Genomic DNA, 26,995 nt, shown 5'->3' on the forward strand with positions numbered 1-26,995 from the left:
GTACTGTGCAATCTACTAATAAAAGTTTCAATCAATCAATCAAAGAGCATACCTCACCAGTACACTGTCTGGTACACGATACCAGTACTTCAGCTTACATGCTCAAGACTAAACCAGCATACCGCGGGGGACTTTGGATTCCTGGGAAAATTTGCCATTAAATTCTTATTAGTGACGGAGCAGGATGAGGCTCGGAATCGATCCGTGATAAAATTTCATATGAGGCCCTCTGTGATTCATTGACATTTTACACGGATCACGGGATCCCTTCACACAACACGCGATCTGCTTGCTGTGCAGCATCACCCATCATGCACTGTTGCACTGCAGTCGTGTTTTTTAGTCTGAATGTCGTTCCCATTTCTCCAAGCTTGACTGGAACTCTCTGGTGGGCGTCGTGGCTTTGGCGGGGAACAGCTGCATCGAAGGTAGCTGTAAAGTGCCAATTGTGTTCCTGATTAGTGTCAAGTTGGCCATGGCGCCTCGAGCCTCCCAAGTGCCTCACAGTCAATCAGACAACACAAGTAAACTGCTCCTCAGTGGCGTATCCATCCAGAGAACCGTCTCTGATCACCATGGAAACCAGCTGTGACTGGGGTGTTGTCGTGTTGAAGTGTAGGTTTGTGATAATATGTGAGATCAGCAGGTGTATGTGAAAACGAGAGATATGTTGACAGGATCAGTCCCCTTTAGCACCCACACAAAAACTAAGTCCTTCTATCCTTTCTTTGTCTCTCCAGTGACTCGGTCAGTTTTCTCTCTGACTTGTCTGATTTTCCTAAAGGGGAACATTATCACCAGACCTATATAAGCGTCAATATATACCTTGATGTTGCAGAAAAAAGACCATATATTTTTTTAACCGATTTCCGAACTCTAAATGGGTGAATTTTGGCGAATTAAACGCCTTTCTAATATTCGCTCTCGGAGCGATGACGTCACAACGTGACGTCATATCGGGAAGCAATCCGCCATTTTCTCAAACACCTAGTCAAATCAGCTCTGTTATTTTCCGTTTTTTCGACTGTTTTCCGTACCTTGGAGACATCATGCCTCGTCGGTGTGTTGTCGGAGGGTGTAACAACACGAACAAGGACGGATTCAAGTTGCACCAGTGGCCCAAAAAGATGCGAAAGTGGCAAGAAATTGGACGTTTGTTCCGCACACTTTACTGACGAAAGCTATGCTACGACAGAGATGGCAAGAATGTGTGGATATCCTGCGACACTCAAAGCAGATGCATTTCCAACGATAAAGTCAAAGAAATCTGCCGCCAGACCCCCATTGAATCTGCCGGAGTGTGTGAGCAATTCAGGGACAAAGGACCCTGGTAGCACGGCAAGCAATGGCGGCAGTTTGTTCCCGCTGGATGTCTTGGCTCACACCGTCCCTTATGCCACCGAAGATGATCAAGAGAAGAATATCGACCCTAGCTTCCCTGGACTGCTGACATCAACTCCAAAACTAGACAGGAAAAGAGCGCGGATGAGGGTATGTCTACAGAATATATTAATTGATGAAAATTGGGCTGTCTGCACTCTCAAAGTGCATGTTGTTGCCAAATGTATTTCATATGCTGTAAACCTAGTTCATAGTTGTTAGTTTCCTTTAATGCCAAACAAACACATACCAATCGTTGGTTAGAAGGCGATCGCCGAATCCGTCCTTACTTTCTCCCGTGTCGCTGGCTGTCGTGTCGTTTTCGTCGGTTTCGCTTGCATACGGTTCAAACCGATATGGCTCAATAGCTTCAGTTTCTTCTTCAATTTTGTTTTCGCTACCTGCCTCTACACTACAACCATCCGTTTCAATACATGCGTAATCTGTTGAATCGCTTAAGCCGCTGAAATCCGAGTCTGAATCCGAGCTAATGTCGCTATAGCTGGCTGTTCTATGCGCCATGTTTGTTTGAGTTGGCATCACTATGTGACGTCACAGGAAAATGGACGGGTGTATATAACGATGGTTAAAATCAGGCACTTTGAAGCTTTTTTTAGGGATATTGCGTCATAGGTAACATTTTGAAAAAAACTTCCAAAAATAAAATAAGCCACTGGGGACTGATTTGTAATGGTTTTAACCCTTATGAAATTGTGATAATGTTCCCCTTTAATACAACTTTACACGAGAAACACAAACTGACAAAACCACTGATGTCTCGTTATTAGTCTCATGAGCTTGCATTTAGAACATATGGAATTATGACCAATAGCTGAATTAATAACAGTAACTATTGATTTCCTCGCAGAGGTTGATATTACCCACTCTTCTGCAAAACAAAACATTTCCTTAAAAACAGAGGATGTGACCCTGAGGGTTAGGAGGAGTTGAAGGATCTCAGTATCTTTTTGACAAGTGAGGAAAAGCAGGTGTGCAAGATCGACACGTGAATCAGTGTCTGCTGTAATACGGTTGCTGTACTGGACCGTCGTGATAAACCGGAGTCGGAAGGCAAAGGTCTCCGTTTACTGGTCAATTAACCTCACCCTCATTTCTATGGACACCAATTGTGGGTAGTGACCGAAAAAGCAAGATTGTGTCTACAAGCTGCCAAAATGAATTTTCTTCGTAGGGTCGCCGGACTCACCCTACGAGTGAGAAGCTCGGTCATCCAGAAGGACCTGATTTACTAAAGCTGGGGTGTCAAACGTACGGCTCGTAGGCCGTATCAGACCTGCGAACAGGTTTAATCTGGCTTGCGGCCCGCAAAATGAGTTTGCTAGGAATAAAAATGAGCTGCAATTTTTTAAGGAAAGAAATTGTTGTTCTAAATGTGTCCACTGGATGTCGCAATAGCAATTTACACATCAACCTGTTTAAGACATACTTGCCAACCTTGAGACCTCTGATTTCGGGAGGTGGGAGGTGGGGGCGTGGTCTGGGTGGGGAGGGGTGAGGTTGGGGGCGTGGTTAAGAGGGGAGGAGTATATTGACAGCTAGAATTCACCAAGTCAAGTATTTCATACATATACATATATATATATATATATATATATTATATATATATATACAGGTAAAAGCCAGTAAATTAGAATATTTTGAAAAACTTGATTTATTTCAGTAATTGCATTCAAAAGGTGTAACTTGTACATTATATTTATTCATTGCACACAGACTGATGCATTCAAATGTTTATTTCATTTAATTTTGATGATTTGAAGTGGCAACAAATGAAAATCCAAAATTCCGTGTGTCACAAAATTAGAATATTACTTAAGGCTAATACAAAAAAGGGATTTTTAGAAATGTTGGCCAACTGAAAAGTATGAAAATGAAAAATATGAGCATGTACAATACTCAATACTTGGTTGGAGCTCCTTTTGCCTCAATTACTGCGTTAATGCGGCGTGGCATGGAGTCGAGTTTCTGGCACTGCTCAGGTGTTATGAGAGCCCAGGTTGCTCTGATAGTGGCCTTCAACTCTTCTGCGTTTTTGGGTCTGGCATTCTGCATCTTCCTTTTCACAATACCCCACAGATTTTCTATGGGGCTAAGGTCAGGGGAGTTGGCGGGCCAATTTAGAACAGAAATACCATGGTCCGTAAACCAGGCATGGGTAGATTTTGCGCTGTGTGCAGGCGCCAAGTCCTGTTGGAACTTGAAATCTCCATCTCCATAGAGCAGGTCAGCAGCAGGAAGCATGAAGTGCTCTAAAACTTGCTGGTAGACGGCTGCGTTGACCCTGGATCTCAGGAAACAGAGTGGACCGACACCAGCAGATGACATGGCACCCCAAACCATCACCCAACCATGCAAATTTTGCATTTCCTTTGGAAATCGAGGTCCCAGAGTCTGGAGGAAGACAGGAGAGGCACAGGATCCACGTTGCCTGAAGTCTAGTGTAAAGTTTCCACCATCAGTGATGGTTTGGGGTGCCATGTCATCTGCTGGTGTCGGTCCACTCTGTTTCCTGAGATCCAGGGTCAACGCAGCCGTCTACCAGCAAGTTTTAGAGCACTTCATACTTCCTGCTGCTGACCTGCTCTATGGAGATGGAGATTTCAAGTTCCAACAGGACTTGGCGCCTGCACACAGCGCAAAATCTACCCGTGCCTGGTTTACGGACCATGGTATTTCTGTTCTAAATTGGCCCGCCAACTCCCCTGACCTTAGCCCCATAGAAAATCTGTGGGGTATTGTGAAAAGGAAGATGCAGAATGCCAGACCCAAAAACGCAGAAGAGTTGAAGGCCACTATCAGAGCAACCTGGGCTCTCATAACACCTGAGCAGTGCCAGAAACTCATCGACTCCATGCCACGCCGCATTAACGCAGTAATTGAGGCAAAAGGAGCTCCAACCAAGTATTGAGTATTGTACATGCTCATATTTTTCATTTTCATACTTTTCAGTTGGCCAACATTTCTAAAAATCCCTTTTTTGTATTAGCCTTAAGTAATATTCTAATTTTGTGACACACGGAATTTTGGATTTTCATTTGTTGCCACTTCAAATCATCAAAATTAAATGAAATAAACATTTGAATGCATCAGTCTGTGTGCAATGAATAAATATAATGTACAAGTTACACCTTTTAAATGCAATTACTGAAATAAATCAAGTTTTTCAAAATATTCTAATTTACTGGCTTTTACCTGTATATACATCCTGAAAATATGCAAACAAAACTGTGTTTAGATAATTGATACTTCAAACTTGCATAAGTAAATATTAAGGAAGATAACATAACTTGGCTTCTGAGAGTTTCAAAATGTAATGAATAAAATGCTAAAGTTGTCGATAAACAAGCAATCATTTTAATAATTAAATATGGTCATTTTAAATGAATGTTTGTGATCATTTAAAATCAATTATTTCAAATATGCTTATTTTAGTGTATAATTGTATGGCTGGATGTAATAAGGAGTCAGGAAAAAAACCAAATAAAAATACAATTAATTTTGATGTTTTTAGCAAAATATAGTAAACATGTATTTGGTTTTTTTTTTTAAATTAATAAATATATTTATTTTTAGGTAAGATAAACATCCATCCATCCATCCATCCATTTACTACCGCTTAATCCCTTCGGGGTCGCGGGGGGAGCTGGAGCCTATCTCAGCTACAATCGGGCGGAAGGCGGCGTACACCCTGGACAAGTCTCCACCTCATCACAGGGCCGACACAGATAGACAGACAACATTCACACACTAGGGCCAATTTAGTGTTGCCAATCAACCTATCCCCAGGTGCATGTCTTTGGAGGTGGGAGGAAGCCGGAGTACCCGGAGGGAACCCACGCAGTCACGGGGAGAACATGCAAACTCCACCCAGAAAGATCCCGAGCCCGGGATTGAACCTACGACTGTTCAGGACCTTCGTATTGTGAGGCAGACGCACTAACCCCTCTACCACCGTGCTGCCCTAAGATAAACATAATAATACAATTTATCTCTAGTCTGGATGATTTAGTTCTTGTCACCCTGTTGTCCTCCCGTCATGAAAAAAGGCTGTCCTCACTCAGGTCCGCATGGAGCTGGAGGGGGCGTGGCTTCTAGCGCCGGCTGAAAATCGGGAGATTTTCGGGAGAATATTTGTTTTCGGGAGAGGCGCTGAATTTCGGGAGTCTCCCGGAAAATTCGGTAGGGTTGGCAAGTATGGTTTAAGATGACGTGTCTGCTGACTTTAAGCGCCCTCTGGATTGGCTGCTGCTACTCCAATCAGCCAAGGTGCAAGCAATCAGCTGCTCCCGTTGTGGCTGGTGACAGACTAATGCTGTAGCGACGCACAATAACATTTTTTCTTGTAAATTATCCACTTAACATAAAAATAACAAAACAGTAAGATGCAAAGACTTACGTCAACATGACCTAGGGATGATGCTGGAAACCGGTTTTCCCGGTTGTTCGATAAGAAAAGAACCGAGTCCTCGAACTCGAATCCCTTTTTGAGAACCGGTACCCGTTATCGAGACCACTGTAGTAAAGAAAAAGAGTTGGTTCTTTATTCGAATCCCTGGGAACTAATCCCGTCCCGACAAGAAATGCCCCGTGGGACATCACAAGATATGAAGTCACGTAGCTCAGTCATTGGGCGCAGATGGGGAAAGCAGGAAAAAAATGGACCGGAAAAAGCGCTTTAAGGCATGGCTTGATTTCACCAAAAAAAACGAGGAAGCGGCAATATGCAATTATTGCCAGGCTTCGCTCTCGTGTAAGGGGGGGAAGCACAACAAGCGTGTCGTGTCTTCGACACATGTTGAAGCAGCGGCAGAGATGACGAAAAACGCCCCTCTTCTTCTGCCAGCTGCCCAAGTCCCAGCTACAGTGGCGGTGACGCCGGTGAGTAACTAACGTTAACTGTTGCCGGTTAATTTCCATATCTGCTCACTTGTAGTAACGTTACCTCTTATGTCAACCAGGACTGCAGTAATGTTAGCTCGACTAACATTACCTAAGCATAGTCAGTGGCTAACGGTAACGTTAACGTGAGCCTTTTTGTATGTGTCTGATAACGTTACCAGTATCTTGTAGCCTACACCACGACAGAGTTTGCAAGTCTGTCTAATAAACTAGTGCTTTCTTTATTTCTTTAGTTTATTTGGAACATGAACACACTTACAGTATAATACATCACAGTTTCATATCATTTCACTTTACAGGGGTAAGAAGAAGTAAATCTTATTTAATCCTACCCCTTTCCCACTTCTTTTTTGTAACACGGTTAACGAATGTAGCGCACATTTGTAGTTATTTCCCCACATTTCTGCACAATAACTCAGATATGGTAATACTATAGTAGCGAGCAGTAGAGAATGTGAAGTGATTTGTTAAACCAAATAATGTGTTTTTTTCCATATACAACAACCTATCTGGACTCGATAAGAGAATCGATAAGGAATCGGTTCGATAAGAGGACTCGATAATAGGCTCGAACTCGATAATTTCTTATCAAACATCATCCCTAACATGACCATCATCTTTGTAGTTAGAGTTCCGTGCAGCGCTGGCAATTTGTTGACGGCACGATGTGCACAATGAACTCCATTGTAAAAATGTGTTTCTACATTTGTTGTTCGTTCTATTTTAATTTATGCTTAAATTGAGCATGTTCACATTGGTTATGTTTGTAGTTATATTACCTTTAATTTGGCTATGAAGGTGTCATTTGACAATTGTTTTGATTATATTATAATTGTAATATTTGAATGATAATAAATGAATGTGTGGTTGCAGTAGTGGATGTCACCAATGCGGTGGTTTGAGGAAACACGTGGTTGCTTTTCCAAACGCATCTTTAATGAACTGTCAACATGAGAATGCTGAACAGGAAGTGCTTAAAGTTTAATGGCTTTGTAAATACAAAGTCAAAGTCTAAGTTCATTGTGTTCTGAAAATGCCCCAATTGTTGCCTCAGAATTTTCGACTAACTTGAAGTGTTTTGCCAAGAGAGCTATTTGTAATATGTACATTTTAAGAATGTGCTTGCTCTATTTTTGGCAAATGTAAAACAAAAGAAACAATTTTGAAGTTGTCTTTATTTTTTAAATTATTATGCCATGAATTTACCAGTCCGGCCCGCGTGGGAATAGATTTTCCTCCATGCGGCCCCTGAGCTAAAATTAGTTTGACACTCCTGTACTAAAGGTTTCCCTGCATAAAAACATGTGCAAACTTTAACTACTAAACTGGTGTGCAGAGGATTGTGTTTCTTTAAGTGAGCAAAATAGACAGCGCAATCCATTCAGCATGTCTGTCCTCATGAATATGCAGAATATACTGCTGATCATTAGAACACCCACGATACTGGGAGGAAAAGATACAAATTCTGTCATTTAGCGCACACAGTGGGATTCATCAAGTCTGAAACTGTTCTGCGAGCACTGTTTTGCGTGTATTATTTTAGTATGTAGACGTGCAAACTGGCAGTTGTGCAGAAATAGCTGTAAGAAAAGAGGTGATCGCGCTGCCCTACGTATGCTTGTCAACATATATGGACTGTCAAAAATGAAAACATTACATATATTGTCCTTTATAGCTGCTGTATGACTTCAGGGGCTGATTAAAACAAATTAAATGTATGTGTTTTGGTGTCGGGTTTTTTTAGTAGCGTTCACATTATTTGAATATATTTCCTATATGAAAAAACATCTGGCAATATGCATTTTCTTGAGTTTGAAGCATTGCAGACGAATTCATGCACTGTGGTGTTGTCCAACGCCTACGTACCCGCAGAGCGTCTCGTCAGCGTGCTAAAAGTAGTTTTGGCTATCTAGATTGCGATTCTATATTGCAGAAAAGGAGTTGGAGATTATAAATGTGTTCCGCCTGTTCAACATTGCAAAACCCCACATGTACTGTAGGAGCATGATACCATAAATATGTAGGGAAATTGTTATTTCCATGGGCACATAATGCTGGTAGTACAGTGACAGAACAACAAACAAACACAACGTGAAGAAACTACACAGTTCCTGCCCAGACGACTAATTTAATGTTTCTTCTCTGACGTTGATGCCCACAGAGTAAGAACATAGATAGAAATACACTAAATTGCCAAAAGTATTTGGCTACCCATCCAAATGATGAGAATCAGGTGTCCTAATCACTTGGCCCGGCCATAGGTGTATACAGTCAAGCACTTAGGCATGGGGACTGTTTCTACAAACATTTGTGAAAGAATGGGCCGCTCTCAGTGAATTCCAGCGTGCAACAAATCCAGTCATGAAATTTCCTCGCTCCTAAATATTCCAAAGTCAACTGTCGGCTTTATTATAAGAAAATGGAAACGTTTGGGAACAACAGCAACTCAGCCACGAAGTAAACTGACAGAGAGGGGTCAGCAGATGCGGAAGCGCATAGTGCAAAGACTTTCTGCACAGTCAGTTGCTACAGAGCTCCAAACTTCATGTGACCTTCCAATTAGCCACGTACTGCACGCAGGGAGCTTCATGGAATGGGTTTCCATGGCCGAGCAGCTGCATCTAAGCCATACATCACCAAGTCCAATGCAAAGCGTGGGATGCAGTGGTGTAAAGCACGTCGCCACTGGACTCTAGAGCAGTGGAGACGCCTTCTCTGGAGTGATGAATCACGCTTTTCCATCTGGCAATCGGATGGAGGAGTCTGGGTTTGGAGGTTGCCAGGAGAAGGCTACATTTCAGACTGCATTGTTGTTCTTAAGGGGTTGGGATTGGCCCCTTAGTTCCAGTGAAAGGAACTTTGAATGCTCCAGGATACCAAAACATTTTGGTCAATTCCATGCTCCCAACCTTGTGGGAACAGTTTGGAGCGAGCCCCTTCCTCTTCCAACATGACTGTGCACCAGTGCACAAAGCAAGGTCCATAAAGACCTGGATGACAGAGTCTGGTGTGGATGAACTTGACTGGCCTGTACAGAGTCATGACTTGAACACCTTTGGGATGAATTAGAACGGAGACTGAGAGCCAGGCCTTCTCGACCAACATCAGTATGTGACCTCACCAATGTGGTTTTGAAAGGATGGTGAAAATATCTATAAACACACTCCACAACCTTGTGGACAGCCTTCCCAGAAGAGTTGAAGCTGTAACAGCTGCAAAAGGTGGACCGACATCAATATTGAACCCTATGGGTTAGGAATGGGATGGCACTTCAAGTTCATATGTGAGTCAAGGTAGGTGGTTAAATAATTTTGGCAATATAGCGTATAACTTTTTTTTTCATTATTGTTTACGGATATATTAATCTTGCTTGGATTTTAGTTTTTGTAGTGTCGAAAGCCTGTTTAATTCTCTTCAAACATGATGAGTTGTGTGTTGCAGCTGTGCAAAATGGACAAGAGCTTTACTGCCTTAGCTATTTTTAGTTGTTGCTATTGACTCTGGCTTGGGCGCTGGCAAGCAGGTGCTTGCAGTGTGATTGTGTGGGGCACCATCTCCATCACTGGAAAATCAAAGCCTGTCATCTTTGACAGCAATCGCAGGCTGTATCTCATATCATCTGTGGCCGAATCACATCCTCCTTGATTACAACGCATGGCCCCACAGTGAGACGTCAGTCAGATACTCCAAAGTGCTGTCATGACTATTCAGGGATTGTAGTGAGGTTAAAAGAAAATAGAGGAATTGGAAAATATCAGCTGGAGTACATACAAGGGGGCCCTTTTGGGGGAATTGACTATTTCTAAGATGCTTTGGAAGGCATTTGTTACGATCCGCTGCACGGATCATAGTTTGTTTATGTTTCTCGTCACATGTGTTTTCAGCACCTTGAGTTTTGTTTATTTCTGTTGCCATGACGGCAGATTGTATACACCTGCCTCTGGTTAGTGTCCGGGACGCGCACCTGTTGCCCGGGCGCTAATCAGAGGGCTATTTAGTCTTTTCCCTGGCCTCACTCGGTCTGGCTTCCTAGTTTGTTCTCACACAACTGATGACGACGATTATTTACTGTTTCTTAGCTACTAGTTCTCACGCTAGGCTCTTTTGGTTTGCTAGCTCCCACGCTAGCCCTTTTGTTTTTTCATCATATTATTTATATTTAAAATAAATAATTTTTCCTACCTGCAAGCTGTGTCCGAAGCCGTCTGCATCCTTGGGAGAACCACACCCGCATCACGATGCGACCACGTCGTCTCAGCATTTCCTACATATTGGGAAGAAATGCAAGAACGCTTAATGGTTTCTATCTATTAGATTCTATAAACTGCAAGACACACCTCTTTTTAATGACTGTACGAGAGCATCAATACTTCATTGTTTTTGTTGAGAAAATATCTTCTTCCAAAATATACAACAGCCATAGTTTATTTCATTAGATCAGGGTTTTGCTTGTTTTGAGAAAACCCTCACTATATCACTGTAAGGTAGACAAAGGCAAATAACGGCCCATGGGCCGCATGAGTACCGTTAAGCTTTTCAATCTTTACCATCAAAACTGGAGCCGCCAATTTATCTGCATGCACATATCCGGGTGGCGGGCATTGTTTTTTGATTTGATGATGACCGATGATGAGCAGCCAGGTTCCCAGACATCCGCGGACCCTCACTAAACCTAAGTCATTTTAGTTACCGGTACAATATTTTTTTTTACACAAGCCTGTTTGAAGTGTGCCAACACAAGAACAGGCGCATTCATCTCAGTCCCACCATCTTTTGTTATTCCACCGTGATTCTAGTTCTACTCCCTCCAGGTCATTTATTTGTTGTGCAAATACTCTAAAAGGCACATTGTGTAATATTTTTAATTATTCTGTTGCCAGCAATGTAGAAAACCCGTTTCCATATGAGTTGGGAAATTGTGTTAGATGTAAATATAAACGGAATACAAAGATTTGCAAATCATTTTCAACCCATATTCAGTTGAATATGCTACAAAGACAACATATTTGATTTTCAAACTGATAAAAACAATTTTTTTTGCAAATAATCATTAACTTTAGAATTTGATGCCAGCAACACGTGACAAAGAAGTTGGGAAAGGTGGCAATAATTACTGATAAAGTTGAGGAATGCTCATCAAACACTTATTTGGAACATCCCACAGGTGTGCAGGCTAATTGGGAACAGGTGGGCGCCATGATTGGGTATAAAAACAGCTTCCCAAAAAATGCTCAGTCTTTCACAAGAAAGGATGGGGCGAGGTACACCCCTTTGTCCACAACTGCGTGAGCAAATAGTCAAACAGTTTAAGAACAACGTTTCTCAAAGTGCAATTGCAAGAAATTTAGGGATTTCAACATCTACGGTCTATAATATCATCAAAAGGTTCAGAGAATCTGGAGAAATCACTCCACGTAAGCGGCATGGCCGGAAACCAACATTAAATGACCGTGACCTTCGATCCCTCAGACGGCACTGTATCAAAAAACAACATCAATCTCTAAAGGATATCACCACATGGGCTCAGGAACACTTCAGAAAACCACTGTCACTAAATACAGTTTGTCGCTACATCTGTAAGTGCAAGTTTAAAGCTCTACTATGCAAAGCGAAAGCCATTTATCAACAATATCCAGAAACGCCGCCGACTTCTCTGGGCTCGAGATCATCTAAGATGGACTCATAAAAAGTGGAAAAGTGTTCTGTGGTCTGACGAGTCCACATTTCAAATTGTTTTGGAAATATTCGACATCGTGTCATCCGGACCAAAGGGGAAGCGAACCATCCAGACTGTTATCGACGCAAAGTTTAAAAGCCAGCATCTGTGATGGTATGGGGGTGCATTATTGCCCAAGGCATGGGTAACTTACACATCTGTGAAGGCACCATTAATGCTGAAAGGTACATACAGGTTTTGGAGCAATGTATGCTGCCATCTTAGGGATGTCCCGATCCAGGTTTTTGCACTTCCAATCCGATACCGATGTTGTTTTTGCACTTCCGATCCGATACCGATACTGACCGATACTGGCCTATCCGAGCATATATTAAAGTTTAAAGTTATTTAGCCTACTTAGTTGTCAGAATCATGTTGAAAAGGGTTTTAGTACTCTTAATAACAACTAGCCAGCTGAATTAGGGGAGTTTGAATAATACAAAATGGTTGGTAACAAGAAACTGACCTGTTTATTCAAGGATAAACACAAAATAGACAAAATTATACATGACAAACAGAAATGGCATCATTGAACTTGGGCTGGGCGATATGGCCTTTTTTTAGTATTGCGATATTTTAAGGCCATATCACGATACACAATATATATCTGGATATTTTGCCTTAGCCTTGAATTAACACTTGATGCATATAATCACAGCAGTATGATGATTCTATGTGTGTACATTAAAACATTCTTCTTCATACTGCATTAATATATGCTACTTTTAAACGTTCATGCAGAGAAGGAAATCACAACTAAAAAAAAATCACTATTTTTTTCATACGGTGTTGATCTGGAAATGTTTGCCTCGGCATTTTGATGGTGTGGACGTGTGGCACCGAACGGCGATAAGCGTCTCGACAGACGTTACAATATTTGAACAATGATGATGAAAACTGTTTTCTCTGTCGTGTCCGTGTGTCGAAAATTGTTATGCGCTTAATTTTTTATTTGTTTTTGTGCGTGGCATAGATTTGCCGTGCGCAGAGGACGCTTGAGCAGTGCGCAATTGCACAGGCGCACACCTTAGCGGCTCCGCTAGCATCACAGCTAACGTTAGCCATGCTGCTACCTCTCTGCTGGGAGAGGACGTATACGTATGTGATGTGTGTAAGAAGGTGCGCTTGCTGTCTGTGAGAAGGAGACACAGGAAAGACCGAGGAGAGCCTGTCGTGTAATGCCAGCAGCTAAAAACAACTGCGTGAGAATCCACACACCTGCGGATGTGTTGAAGGTGTGCTGGAAAATGCGGAACGGAAATTAGGGAGCAGCAGAAAAGTGGAATGTATTATTTAAATCGGTGCGTTGGAAAACACGGACCGGAGTTTTTTTTTTTAAACTGGATCTGGATCGGCATTTTCCCATGCCTTGCCGACACGCATTTTTTGGCAAATATCGGCGGCTGATCCGATCCAAATATCGGATCGGGACATCCCTATGCCATCTAAGCGCCGTCTTTTTCATGGACGCCCCTGCTTATTTCAGCAAGACAATGCCAAGCCACATTCAGCACGTGTTACAACAGCGTGGCTTCGTAATAAAAGAATGTGGGTACTTTCCTGGCCTGCCTGCAGTCCAGACCTGTCTCCCATCGAAAATGTGTGGCGCATTATGAAGCGTAAAATACGACAGCGGAGACCCCGGACTGTTGAACGACTGAAGCTCTACATAAAACAAGAATGGGAAAGAATTCCACTTTCAAAGCTTCAACAATTAGTTTCCTCAGTTCCCAATCGTTTATTGAGTGTTGTTAAAAGAAAAGGTGATGTAACACAGTGGGGAACAAGCCCTTTCCCAACTACTTTGGCATGTGTTGCAGCCATGAAATTCTAAGTTAAATATTATTTGCAAAAAAAAATTAAGTTTATGAGTTTGAACATCAAATATCTTGTCTTTGTAGTGCATTCAATTGAATATGGGTTGAAAATGATTTGCAAATCATTGTATTCCGTTTATATTTACATGTAACACAATTTCCCAACTCATATGGAAACGGGGTTTGTAAATAGTGGATTTGAATGAGGACCTAATTTGTTTAGATTTGAGTAAAATGTTTATGAATGTTACAATTTTACGTTATTAAAGAGGACATTTGACATATTGTTAATAAGTTTAAAATGGATCCCCATTAGTTGCTACACAGTAGCCACTAATCTTCCTTGGGTCAAGACAATAACATCTAAATAAAATCTCAACAATACATACAGAGAAAAGGCACTGAATAACAAAGGATATGCCTCTACAATGCTATACATAAACAGTACTACAATCCATCAGATATAAAATAAAGAAAACAAGGGAGTAAAAAAACTGTCTTTAGTGTACTGTAGCTTTTTAAGCTTGTTTTTAAAAGCCCTTACATTATTTGACACCTTTCATACACGGGGGCAGCCTATTTCAATGAGATGCAGCTCTGTACAACACAGTTTTTGCATAGAACATGTCCTTGCTCCTGGTACTACAATGTTTCCATTAGTCTGTTGTCTAGTGGAGTGTCTGTGTCTGTTACAAACATATGACATTTTAGAGTGTAAAATGTTTGGCCTTTTTGTAGAATGAATAGTTAAAAACAATACCAGCAGGTTTTAGTAAGCGCTTATCAACATATAACCCTGATAGATTGTGGTGCATACAGTCAATACTAGTCCAAAGTGGGCACTTCAATGCCAATCGTGCGGCCTTATTTTGTATAATTTGGAGCTTTTGAATATCTTTCTTTGGAGCGCATGACCAAATCACATCGGAGCAATAATCGAGATGAGACACAATGACTGTAAAACATGTTTGGTTGAAAAATCAGTAATAAAATAAGCACATTTTATGACAACAGAAATAGTTCTGCCCATTTTAGACACAGTCTTGTTTACATGACAAGACCAATTGAATTAATCATTTATGGTTAACCCTAACAGTTCACTTTCATGCACCTGCTCCAAATAAATACATTTTAAAGTAAATGACAGATGCTGTACATTTTTTTTTGTATGTTTATGCCCAGAATCATGTATTCTGACTTCAAAATTTGGATGTTTCTTTGGAAAGTACTTCCACAGGTTATACATCCTTTGAGACTGTGTTAACTTATTTACAAAGTAAACACATCAGCTTGCACACTGCACTGTCAATAAATCCATTATTCTGCCCTCGCTTATCGTTTCCAGCCTGTGCACCTAGACAGATAGTTAATAGCATTAAGAAACATAAGCTAAGTTTTGTTGATGATTGATGTTCCTTCTTTTGAATTGTTTCTCTTCCTTAGTTTAATTTTTTTTTTTACGTCTTCCTTTATTTAGACTTGTAAGACTGAAAATATAAACATTACAAAAGTATAACGTCCATTGTGAATTTTACATAAATATCGTCCATCATGAATGTTACATAAATTAAATAAAACGTTGCGTAAGAATACACACAGCAAACATTGCACTCGTGATCAAGGATGATGGGTCAAATGCAGAGGATAATTTCACCACACCTAGTGTGTGCGTGACAATCATTGGTACACACACGTGGTGTAACACAATTAAACCTTGAGTGTAGCTTTATTGCCCTCTGTTGGTCAAATTTAGCGCTACATGTATTTAACCAGTTTTGATCGCCAGAGTTAAACAGTCAAAAACAACACGACCACAAATACAAAATACATCACAAAGTCAGCAATTTCGATATATTCATAATTTGTTGTCCAGTCGCTGTAAAGTTCAATTTTTGCGATTTATTTAGATTTTTTTCAGGCATTTTGTTCTACTCACCCACTGCTGCTTTATTGTGACTCATATGCTGCGCTGTTTCCCCCTGTGAGGTGGCGGGAGTACTGCTTGCACGAGCAACCCTGTTTTGAATGGTTTCCTCAAGCCTATTTTGGTGTTGTTCGACAGGCCAAATTAAAAGCTGTAGCGGGCCAGATGTGGCATGCGGGCCACCAGTTGAATAGGCCTGCTTTGTACACACACACACACACAACATAATAATATCTGTATGTTAAAGCACAGTACGTCTGAGTACGGTAGCTGTAATGCGTCGACAATCCATCCAGCGGTGCGGCTTCGGAGCTTAACAAAGTCCTACTAAAACAGTTTGACAGATTTTTGAACGCCGTTTGTAGTGTTCTATATTCTCAATTAAACATCAAAATGTTGGTCTTGCTTGCTTACTTGTACTTGCTAGTGTCATTTATTGAACAGGTGCCCATCAACTAACCTGACTCTCGCCAGATCCTTGTAGTTCGCTGAGCTCCACACAAGGATCTGGGCTCGAGGGCAATTCAAACTCCTTCAAGATAGCAAAAAATAATGAACCAATCAGGATCGCCTAGCGGGATTTTATGGATGTGACGTAGCGCTGAAGCGACTATTTGATTCAAACAACATTGGCGGCAGGCAGCGATGAGTCGTGTGTTGACATTGATTCTGCTATTGCAACCGTTTTGTCGAATCTATCGAATATTAATTATTTAGAAAGATGAACAGAGAACTTTACTCTCTGTCCTTATCCAATATGTCGGCTGTTCTGTTTTGGATTTCCCATCCTCGCTCTCATCAGCATCACGGGTTGATTTGGATGTGAGTGGTTGAAGTAGCACGTCAGTCAAGATAACAAACGAGTGGTTTATCCAATCACATACAATTATTTTTTTACAAGGCCCCGCCTTCTGAAATACATCTCCTATTGAGAAGTCCCAGATCCTTGTGTGGAGCTCAGCGAACTACAAGGATCTGGCGAGAGTCAGGTTACCAATCAACCTTCAGTCCACACATATCTCTCATGTGTGACTGCCATCTACTGATCACACTGACCATTACACCATGTACCAAATACAACTGCTCTAAGGTCTGAAAGCCCAACCAGAATTACTTTGTAAATTAGGCGCACTGGGTTTTAAGGTGCACTGTCGATTTTTGAGAAAATGAAAGGACTTTCAGTGCGCCTTAAATCAAAAAAATATGTGCTATCGTTAGTACATTCTACTGTATTATAACAATCTTTCTTATCCAAAAGTTTGTTTTTCTTTTAAAAAAGCATTTTACATGTTGAAATTGTGCTGTTTTTTCCAATGGGAGATGTTGATTTGAGTTAAGAGCTCCATCACAGAACCAATTGCACTCATAAATTGAGATACTACTGTATAATGCTGCAATCTGTGAAGAATCCAAAGAATCTTACTTCGCTTGAAAAGCATCCAAGTTTATGCAATTATTTTCTGCCTTCTTCTTTTGGCAGGTATTAGTGAATCTATAATCTAGTAATTATTTGTGACTTAAGAATTGCAAAGAAAATGTCAGCCAAAGTAGTTTTCACGAGCTGCATTACACAGAGACAATGGTGGATATAAAATCCTCACATGTCAGATATGAAATATTTTCCGAGGACATTAAGTGACTCATTGGCTGTGTTTGGAACATAGTGTCCTTCATCTGTACGGATCTGTGCTTCATATCATTGAGTTCAGAACACAGAGAACCGGAGCCTAACCAGTCTTTTTAATGTGTGTACTTCAGAATTGTTGAATTGAATTGAAAAAGGGAAAAGGAAGGACTTTGCCAAAGTGCATACCTCGTACAATTACTGCTCGATTCCTGGTACAAATACTTCCGATAAGACTTCCCTGGAAGAAAGTGTTCACTTTAAAACACCGTTGACTTTCCGAACATGGGCATTTACAACTTTGCATTATGTACACAGGCACATATGGTGTATTGACGCAGTGCATACATAATATGCGCTTGATCGGTCCGTACACAAATCTGACCTATGAGTCATGCCGACTCTCCTTTTCGTGATGCTGTCTGGCAGCTGGCTAAGCAGAGGATGCAGCAGACAGCCGCAGTCTCCGTGCTGCTTCCTGTCTCTCTCTGGGCACTTAGCAACCGTCGGGCTCAGGCTGAGTTTAGCAGAGAATTAAAGACACTCTAAATTAGTCAAGATAGTGGACATGTCTGAATAAACACATGCTTTCATCCATCTCGTGTATAAAAAAAATAATTAACTCCAACAGTGTTTACTTGGGACAAACGTACTGAAACGCAATACGATGGAACTTGCTTATGTCGACCAGGGTCGTAACCAGGATTTGACAAATACAGAGGTCAAAAATTGGTGGTCTTCTTAACCATATGAACAATATTACATTGAGCAACACAATGAACAATCCACTTGTTTGAATTACTATGCTGAAGTTTAGCATATTAAACAACTTTAACATAATTAAAACACAATTTTAAAAATGTTCAACATTTAATCTCCGTCATAGGTTTGAACCCAAGACCAAGAGATTTAAATTTCAAGTACTAGTGACACACGCACAAGAGGCACTGGAAATTTAAGGGGGAAATTTGGAGCATTTCATTTCGTCCCGTGCATTTTTTTTACCGTCCCCGGGAAAGACGGGACTACGTTAATCTCAAGCCCTGGAAGCTACATTTTATTGTTTGTTATTTGTTTCAGCATTGCACTTTGAAGATGGTCCCTCAGCTCTTTGACAGCTTTGGCTCTTTTTCAGATCAGCAGACGGACTCTAAATCTTTCTTATTTACAGTATACATAAACGTTTCTAATTTCTATTCAGACTTCCATATATATTTAATTTCCTTAACGGTTTGCCATAATATATATATATAAATATATTATATACAAGCCAAATTATCCCGATCCAGATATTACTTTAATTCAAGTAATTAAAGGCCGACTGAAACCCACTACTACCGACCACGCAGTGTGATAGTTTATATATCAATGATGAAATCTTAACATTGCAACACATGCCAATACGGCCGGGTTAGCTTACTAAATTGCAATTTTAAATTTTGCGCGAAACATCCTGCTGAAAACGTCTCGGTATGATGACGTCAGCGCGTGACGTCACGGATTGTAGAGGACATTTTGGGACAGCATGGTGGCCAGCTATTAAGTCGTCTGTTTTCATCGCAAAATTCCACAGTATTCTGGACATCTGTGTTGGTGAATCTTTTGCAATTTGTTCAATGAACAATGGAGACAGCAAAGAAGAAAGCTGTAGGTGGGAAGCGGTGTATTGCAGCCGACTGCAGCAACACAAACACAGCCGGTGTTTAATTGTTTACATTCCCGGAAGATGACAGTCAAGCTTTATTATTGGCCTGTGGAGAACTGGGACAACAGAGACTCTTACCAGGAGGACTTTGAGTTGGATGCGCAGACGCGGTACCATGAGTACGCATGCAGCGGCGGCTTCCAAACATTTGATCGATTGCCCGTACGTGCATGCCGTTATGTGCATGTCACGTACGTAACTTTGGGGAAATATATATGCTGTATGAACTTTGGGGAGGTGAACGGTACTTTGGGCTGTGGGATTGAGTGTGTTGTGTAGGTGTTTGAGTTGTATTGGCGGGTTATATGGACGGGATGGGGGAGGTGTTTGTTATGCGAGATTAATTTGTGGCATATTAAATATAAGCCTGGTTGTGTTGTGGCTAATATGTCTTGTGTTTATTTACTGTTTTAGTCATTCCCAGCTGAATATCAGGTCCCACCCGCCTCTCACAGCATCTTCCCTATCTGAATCGCTCCCACTGCCCTCTAGTCCTTCACTCTCACTTTCCTCATCCACGAATCTTTAATCCTTGCTCAAATTAATGGTGAAATCGTCGCTTTCTCGGTCCGAATCGCTCTCGCTGCTGGTGGCCATGATTGTAAACAATGTGCAGATGTGAAGAGCTCCACAACCTGTGACGTCACGCTACTCGTCTGCTACTTCCGGTACAGGCAAGGCTTTTTTATCAGCGACCAAAAGTTGCAAACTTTATCGTCGATGTTCTCTACTAAATCCTTTCAGCAAAAATATGGTAATATCGCGAAATGATCAAGTATGACACATAGAATGGACCTGCTATCCCCGTTTAAATAAGAAAATCGCATTTCAGTAGGCCTTTAAGTAATATTTCCAGGGCTTGAATTTACAACCATATGTGCCCAAAATGTAATCTGTGCAACTTCAAAATATTTGGGAACAAACAATTATTGTATTGTGAGCGAAAGTCGTGGCATTAGCCTCTATGTTGTGAATTAATAACATAGAGGCTAATGCCATGACTTTCATTGTGTTTCAGTGTATCTTGAAGGATCATGCGAGTAATTGTTTCTTGTTGATGCTGTAAACAAAATGTCACTGTGCAAACCCATGTTTGTTGTTGTACTGAACACAGATTGAAAATAAACCGACTGAAATAATAATAATAACAATGAATAATTTCTAAGTCTTTGTTAGCCGTTTGTGAAGATTTGTGCTCGTGCGCTACGTTCGCTCGCATCCTGTGTATCTCCTGGGGACCAAGCCCCCCCCTGTCCTTAAAAGCTAGTGACGCCCCTGGTTCTACTGTACCTGTTATTCGGGTTGGATTATTTGGATTTCAGGTTCAATTTATTGTCATTAAATTTACATCAAGAGATGTGGTTTAGCATATAATCCAATAGTGCAATAATGTGCATACAATATTTATATATGTATATGCAGGATGAATAATTTGAGCATTTGTGAATATAAGAGCTAGATATAATGGCTAAAGAGTAATATATAGATATACGCAAGCTATGATGTGAATTATACTGCAAGACACCATCTGAGTGTATTTTAGCCGATAGTGGTCACAGATTATCGAATGACTTGTCCTGATAATTGAAGTGTTTGCATCCGTAATGTAATTTCTCGGAGGGACATGATGACTCCTTCAGGAAAAAACACTTAATATAGATGTCACAGAGGTCAGGCGCATGTATTTACCGCACTGTCAGGTGCTATGCTGCTGTTATTGTACCATTGCTGTTCCCTATAGAGTGCTTTACAAAAGTGACACGTACAAAACAATGTGGTCAATTGTTTCCATCTTCTGCTTCAAATATTATAATCAACAACTAGTGATGTTGGTGATGTTCACAGAAAAGCTTCATCTGATAACATTTAAGGATTCACATCACATATTCGCCATTGCCAAGCCTCTTTTTATGCTAAAATGTGTCTTGAATACGGAAACAATTGCTTGTATTCCATCATGTGTATTCGCAGAAGTGAAAACCAGCAAAGATGGCTATTGTGCAGCAAGCAGCGCACAAACTATCTCGGTACAAAAGATGCTAAAATCTTCCAGCAAAAAGCAGATACGAGCAAAAAATCTAACCAAGCAATGGAATAGATCCCTATACTTTATCAAAAAAAGATTTGTCGAGTAATATCAAGGATTATTCGTTGGTCGCGTTCCTAGAAATATAGAAATATTGTGCTACAGACAAACGACAAAACAGATACAAACTTAGAAAAACATGGAGGTCTACAACTTCTTTGTGTGTGGCTGGGTCAAGGAAATTGGTATCAAGAGTCTCCTGGAAAAATCATGCATCGTTTTTGCTCGATTAAGGATGCATTTCATGATTTAACTTCCCATCTCCTGCCATGTTGATGTTGTTGCACACGCCGTTTACAAATAGCATGTTTGTCCTCGTCTTTATCAAAATATAACTATAGATGTCAACATTGTATATGTGCTGAAAGTTTAATTTAAAGGCCTACTGAAACCCACTACTACCGACCACGCAGTCTGATAGTTTATATATCAATGATGAAATCTTAACATTGCAACACATGCCAATACGGCCGGGTTAGCTTACTAAAGTGCAATTTTAAATTTTGCGCGAAATATCCTGCTGAAAACGTCTCGGTATGATGACGTCTTCGCGTGACGTCACGGATTGTGGAGGACATTTTGGGTCAGCATGGTGGCCAGCTATTAAGTCGTCTGTTTTCATCGCAAAATTCCACAGTATTCTGGACATCTGTGTTGGTGAATCTTTTGCAATTTGTTCAATGAACAATGGAGACAGCAAAGAAGAAAGCTGTAGGTGGGAAGCGGTGTATTGCGGCAGGTGTTGTGCTGGATAACGCACCCCCGCCGTAGAATGCACCCCTTGACTGGTGTGCCGGATAACACAGCCGGTGTTTCATTGTTTACATTCCCGGAAGATGACAGTCAAGCTTTACCATTGGCCTGTGGAGAACTGGGACAACAGAGACTCTTACCAGGAGGACTTTGAGTTGGATACACAGACACGGTACCGTGAGTACACATCCAGCTGCGGCTTCCAAACATTTGATCGCTTGCCCATACGTGCGTGCCGCTATGTGCATGTCACGTACGTAACTTTGAGGACTTTGGGGAAATATATGTGCTGTATGAACTTTGGGGAGGTGAACGGTACTTTTTGGCTGTGGGATTGAGTGTGTTGTGCAGGTGTTTGAGTTGTTTTGGCGGGTTATATGTTTGTGAATGACTGAGCATTTCATGGAATCTACTTTTATACCCAATCATGGCACCCACCTGTTCCCAATTAGCCTGTTCACCTGTGGGATGTTCCAAATAAGTGTTTGATGAGCATTCCTCAGCTTTATCAGTATTTATTGCCACCTTTCCCAACTTCTTTGTCACGTGTTGCTGGCATCAAATTCTAAAGTTAATGATTATTTGCAAAACAAAAAATGTTTCTCAGTTTGAACATCAAATATGTTATCTTTGTAGCATATTCAACTGAATATGGGTTGAAAATGATTTGCAAATCATTATATTCCGTTTATATTTACATCTAACACAATTTCCCAACTCATATGGAAACGGGGTTTGTATATGTGCTGTATGAACTTTGGGGAGGTGAACGGTACTTTGGGTTGTGGGATTGAGTGTGTTGTGCAGGTGTTTGAGTTGTATTGGCGGGTTATTTGGACGGGAGGGGGGAGGTGTTTGTTATGCGGGATTAATTTGTGGCATATTAAATATAAGCCTGGTTGTGTTGTGGCTAATAGAGTATATATATGTCTTGTGTTTATTTACTGTTTTAGTCATTCCCAGCTGAATATCAGGTCCCACCCGCCTCTCACAGCATCTTCCCTATCTGAATCACTCCCACTGCCCGCTAGTCCTGCACTCTCACTTTCCTCATCCACAAATCTTTCATTCTCGCTCAAATTAATGGGGAAATCGTCGCTTTCTCGGTCCGAATCGCTCTCGCTGCTGGTGGCCATGATTGTAAACAATGTGCAGATGTGAGGAGCTCCACAACCTGTGACGTCACGCTAATCGTCTGCTTCTTCCGGTACAGGCAAGGCTTTTTTATCAGCGACCAAAAGTTGCCAACTTTATCGTCGATGTTCTCTACTAAATCCTTTCAGCAAAAATATGGCAATATCGCAAAATGATCAAGTATGACACATAGAATGGACCTGCTATCCCCGTTTAAATAAGAAAATCGCATTTCAGTAGGCCTTTAAGATTGGTGCCTTTGGCAAAAACTTAACTATTTTAGGTTTTGCTGATATTTTCTTTCTTTTATTTAAACTTGCCGAGTTGGTGCTTTTCGAAACACTCATAGCAAACATGTGTTTAAGAAATACAAATAAAATCAAGATAATACTTAAATGGGAAATAATAGATGTTAAAACTATATCAAACAAGCTTTTTTTTTTAAGTGATCACTACAAACTTGTGCATTATTCGACTCTGCTCCCTTCGACTAGAGTGAGCGCTTCTTTTCTCTTTATAAAATCTTGCACTCTTCCGCCCTTTTTGATAAACTCTTGAGGAACTCTGAAGAAACCATTATCCTTTTCGTGATTTGAACAATTCGTACAGCCAAAAAACAACAAGTGTAGAGCATTTTTCTTCGAGAAAGGTTAAATTAAAATGGGACCCATTGCCTTCCTGCTTGGCACTCAGCATCAAGGGTTGGAATTGGGGGTTAAATCACCAAATGATTCCCGAGCGTGTCGCACGCTGCTGCCCTCACCTCCCATGGGGATGGGTCAAATGCAGAGGACCGATATTATCGGACATCCCTACTTTTTTACAAATGTGTTTTGTATTTATCACTGTTTTGGGTAACTCACTCCAATTGTGTCTTATCATTTGAAGTCTGTGTGAGTGAGATGACAATAAAACTGCATTTTTACAAATGCTTGCTTTATTTTGATGAATGGGCATATGTTTTGACCGAAGTGTGTCATTTTGCAAATAATCTAGGAATCAAGAAAATTGCATGTTGTGTTTGGAAAAGTGTGTAAATCCTTTTGAAAAAAGACACACAGTTAGTAAAATTGTGTGTAAGCAAATGAAAAAAACTGTAACTTACGGTTTACTTCTCGGCAATGAAATAGATGAAGAAACAAATACACGTACTTAAAGACCCAAATTAATTGAGGACTAAGAAATAACGATCTAGTCCAGGGGTGTCAAACTCAAATACAGAGTGGGCCAAAATTTAAAACTGAACAAAACCGCGGGCCAAGATTTAACAAATTAACCTTTTAATAGGGACCCAAACAAGTTTTGCATTGAATATTGAACAAGCAAGGCTTATATAACTTTATAGTGACATGCAAAATCGAGTTTCAAATAATAATAATAATAATTTAAAAATATCAATGGCAGGTAAATATCAAAATAAACTTTTTCCACAGGCTAATAATACATTTGAAAATAAAATAACAATAATAAATGAATCAAACATTCAAGCCTTGAAGTAGCAAGAGAGGGTGCATGAATAAAACGTTAATTATTGCTCAGTTTGCTACACTGGTTTGCTTTAACACTGAATATGGAACAAGCAACGCTTATATAACTTAATAGTGCAAAATCAACTTTCAAAAACAAACGAAAAAACATCAATGGTATATTAAATAAAAATTTAATAAAAATTAAATTAAAAATGTAATGCCTCTTTTCTATTTGCAGCCTTCTGAGGTAAATATCAACATTAACTTTTTCCACAGGCTAATACATTTGAAAATAAAATAACAATGAATAAATCAACCATTCAGGCCTTTTTACTGCTAAGTTTGCGACACACTGATCTAATCTGATGTGCCGAAGCCAGATACCTGCCATCTTTTCTTGGAAGCTAGTTCATTAATGATGGGGCTCAGGTGGGCGGGGTTGGGTGGGGGCGTGGGGGTGTATGTTTCAGCATCCCAGAAGAGTTAGTGCTGCAAGGGGTTCTGGGTATTTGTTCTGTTGTGTTTATGTTGTGTTACGGTGCGGATGTGCTCCCGAAAGTTGTTTGTCATTCTTGTTTGGTGTTGGTTCACAGTGTGGCGCATATTTGTAACAGTGTTAAAGTTGTTTATACGGCCATCCTCAGTGTGACCTGTATGGCTGTTGACCAAGTATGCGGGATAATGGATTTGAAATAAAGCAATAAATAAGTGACTAAAATGTTGAATTTTTTAAATTGTGTATAGAATAGGCCAATGCTTTGAAAATTGAGGTTATTTGTACAAGTAATTGTAAATAGCGTTTTTGTTTTTTTTAACTATATGTACAGTCAATGGATGGAAAGTTTATGATTGTTATTGAAAAAAAATCATCCTCAGGATTTTGCAGGGCTTTTTTGTGATTGTTAACATGCCTGCTTTTTCAAAAAATTGCGGGAAAAGTTGCACTGCTTAGACTGAGTGTCAATCTCATTTTTCATCATGGGTCATATTGCAGTTACGGCTGCCCGAGTCCTTGTAACCCCTAAACCATATACCTTATTTTATGGGCTATAGAGCGCATCAGTGCAGTGAGCAGCAGCGGTGGCCGCGCCCGGTAATAATGTTTGGTGATTTAACCCCCAATTTCAAACCTTGATGCTGAGTGCCAAGCAGGGAGGTAATGGGTCCCATTTTAAACCACATGTATATACCGGTACCAAAGATTTTAAAAATGTTTATTTACATACCTTAATTGTTTCCAAACGGTGTCTGTAACACGGCAGTAAAATGGCTGATCTAACAAAATGGAAGTCATCATCATGGACCCACTAGCTGCGTAAGCTAGCTCTCCAATCAGAGAAACAGACTCAATAACGCCACGTTTTGGTGAATTTGCGAAAATGAAACAATACAAATAGAATGCCATTGTAAGTTAATAATACTAACACAGACACTTACAAATACTTCCAGTTCGAGCCACGAAAAAAGAAGTATACTTTTAACCCGCAACACCTACAGTGAGCAAACTTGTCCAAAAGATGGCGCCATAGCAGAAACAATAACACACCTTTTCAGTGTCTGTCGGTGTTCTATGACAACTATTTGTTGAATACAAAACATTATGGCCGTTACCAAAAAAATATATATAAATAAGCCGCACCATTTTATAAGCCGCAGGGTTCAAAAAATGCATGGGAAAAAAAGATGTGGCTGATAGTCCGGAAAATTATATTCTTTTTAGATAATTGCCCCTTTATTTGATTATTATCATACTGTAGACCAGCAAGCTGATGAGGAACTTTCACTCAAAGTGAAAACCAGATATTAAATTCAGCTATTGTAGAACTCATTTCAAAAAAGATTTCAATGACAAAATAAATGCTTACAATAGCTTTTTGCATCGAATAATAATTTGACACCTGTGGCTTCAAGGCATATTTTTTTCAATAACATTGCATCAGCTTGTGATTTTAAAAATTTGTTGTCTGTGTTTTAAGTGTTCTTTGTAACTTTAGACCCCAAAAGTACAGGATTTCAACAAATACAACAAAATATGTTCTATTTGCATATTAAACAATTTAGCAGTCCCTCCATCCATTCATCCACTTTCTACCGCTTGTCCCTCTTGGGTTCGCAGGGGGTGCTGGAGCCTATCCCAGATGCACTCGGGCGGAAGGCGGGGTACACCCTGGACAAGTCGCCACCTCATCGCAGGGCCAACAAAGATAGACAGACAACATTCACACTCACATTCACACACTAGGGCCAATTTAGTGTTGCCAATCAACCTATCCCCAGGTGCGTGTCTTTGGAGGTGGGAGGAAGCTGGAATACGCGGAGGGAACCCACGCAGTCACGGGGAGAACATGAAAACTATACACAGAAAGACCCCAAACCCAGCGATCGAACCCAGGACCTTCGTATTGTGAGGCACACGCACGAACCCCTGTTTTACCGTGCTGCCCAGTCCCTGTCAATTGCCAATCAA

General features: G+C 40.6%; 1 protein-coding gene across 1 annotated transcript in view; it reads left to right on the forward strand.

Annotated features, from left to right (window-relative positions):
- Window positions 1-26,751, forward strand: part of kcne4 (potassium voltage-gated channel, Isk-related family, member 4) — an 84,275-nt gene extending 57,524 nt beyond the window's left edge. The window contains exon 3 of the transcript XR_012048615.1: window positions 26,645-26,751. The gene's annotated coding sequence lies outside the window, so the exon portion shown is untranslated. The remainder of the gene's footprint in view (window positions 1-26,644) is intronic.
- The last annotated feature ends 244 nt before the right edge of the window (window positions 26,752-26,995 follow it).

Source organism: Nerophis lumbriciformis, linkage group LG30 (assembly GCF_033978685.3).
Source record: "Nerophis lumbriciformis linkage group LG30, RoL_Nlum_v2.1, whole genome shotgun sequence".
Taxonomy (NCBI): domain Eukaryota; kingdom Metazoa; phylum Chordata; class Actinopteri; order Syngnathiformes; family Syngnathidae; genus Nerophis; species Nerophis lumbriciformis.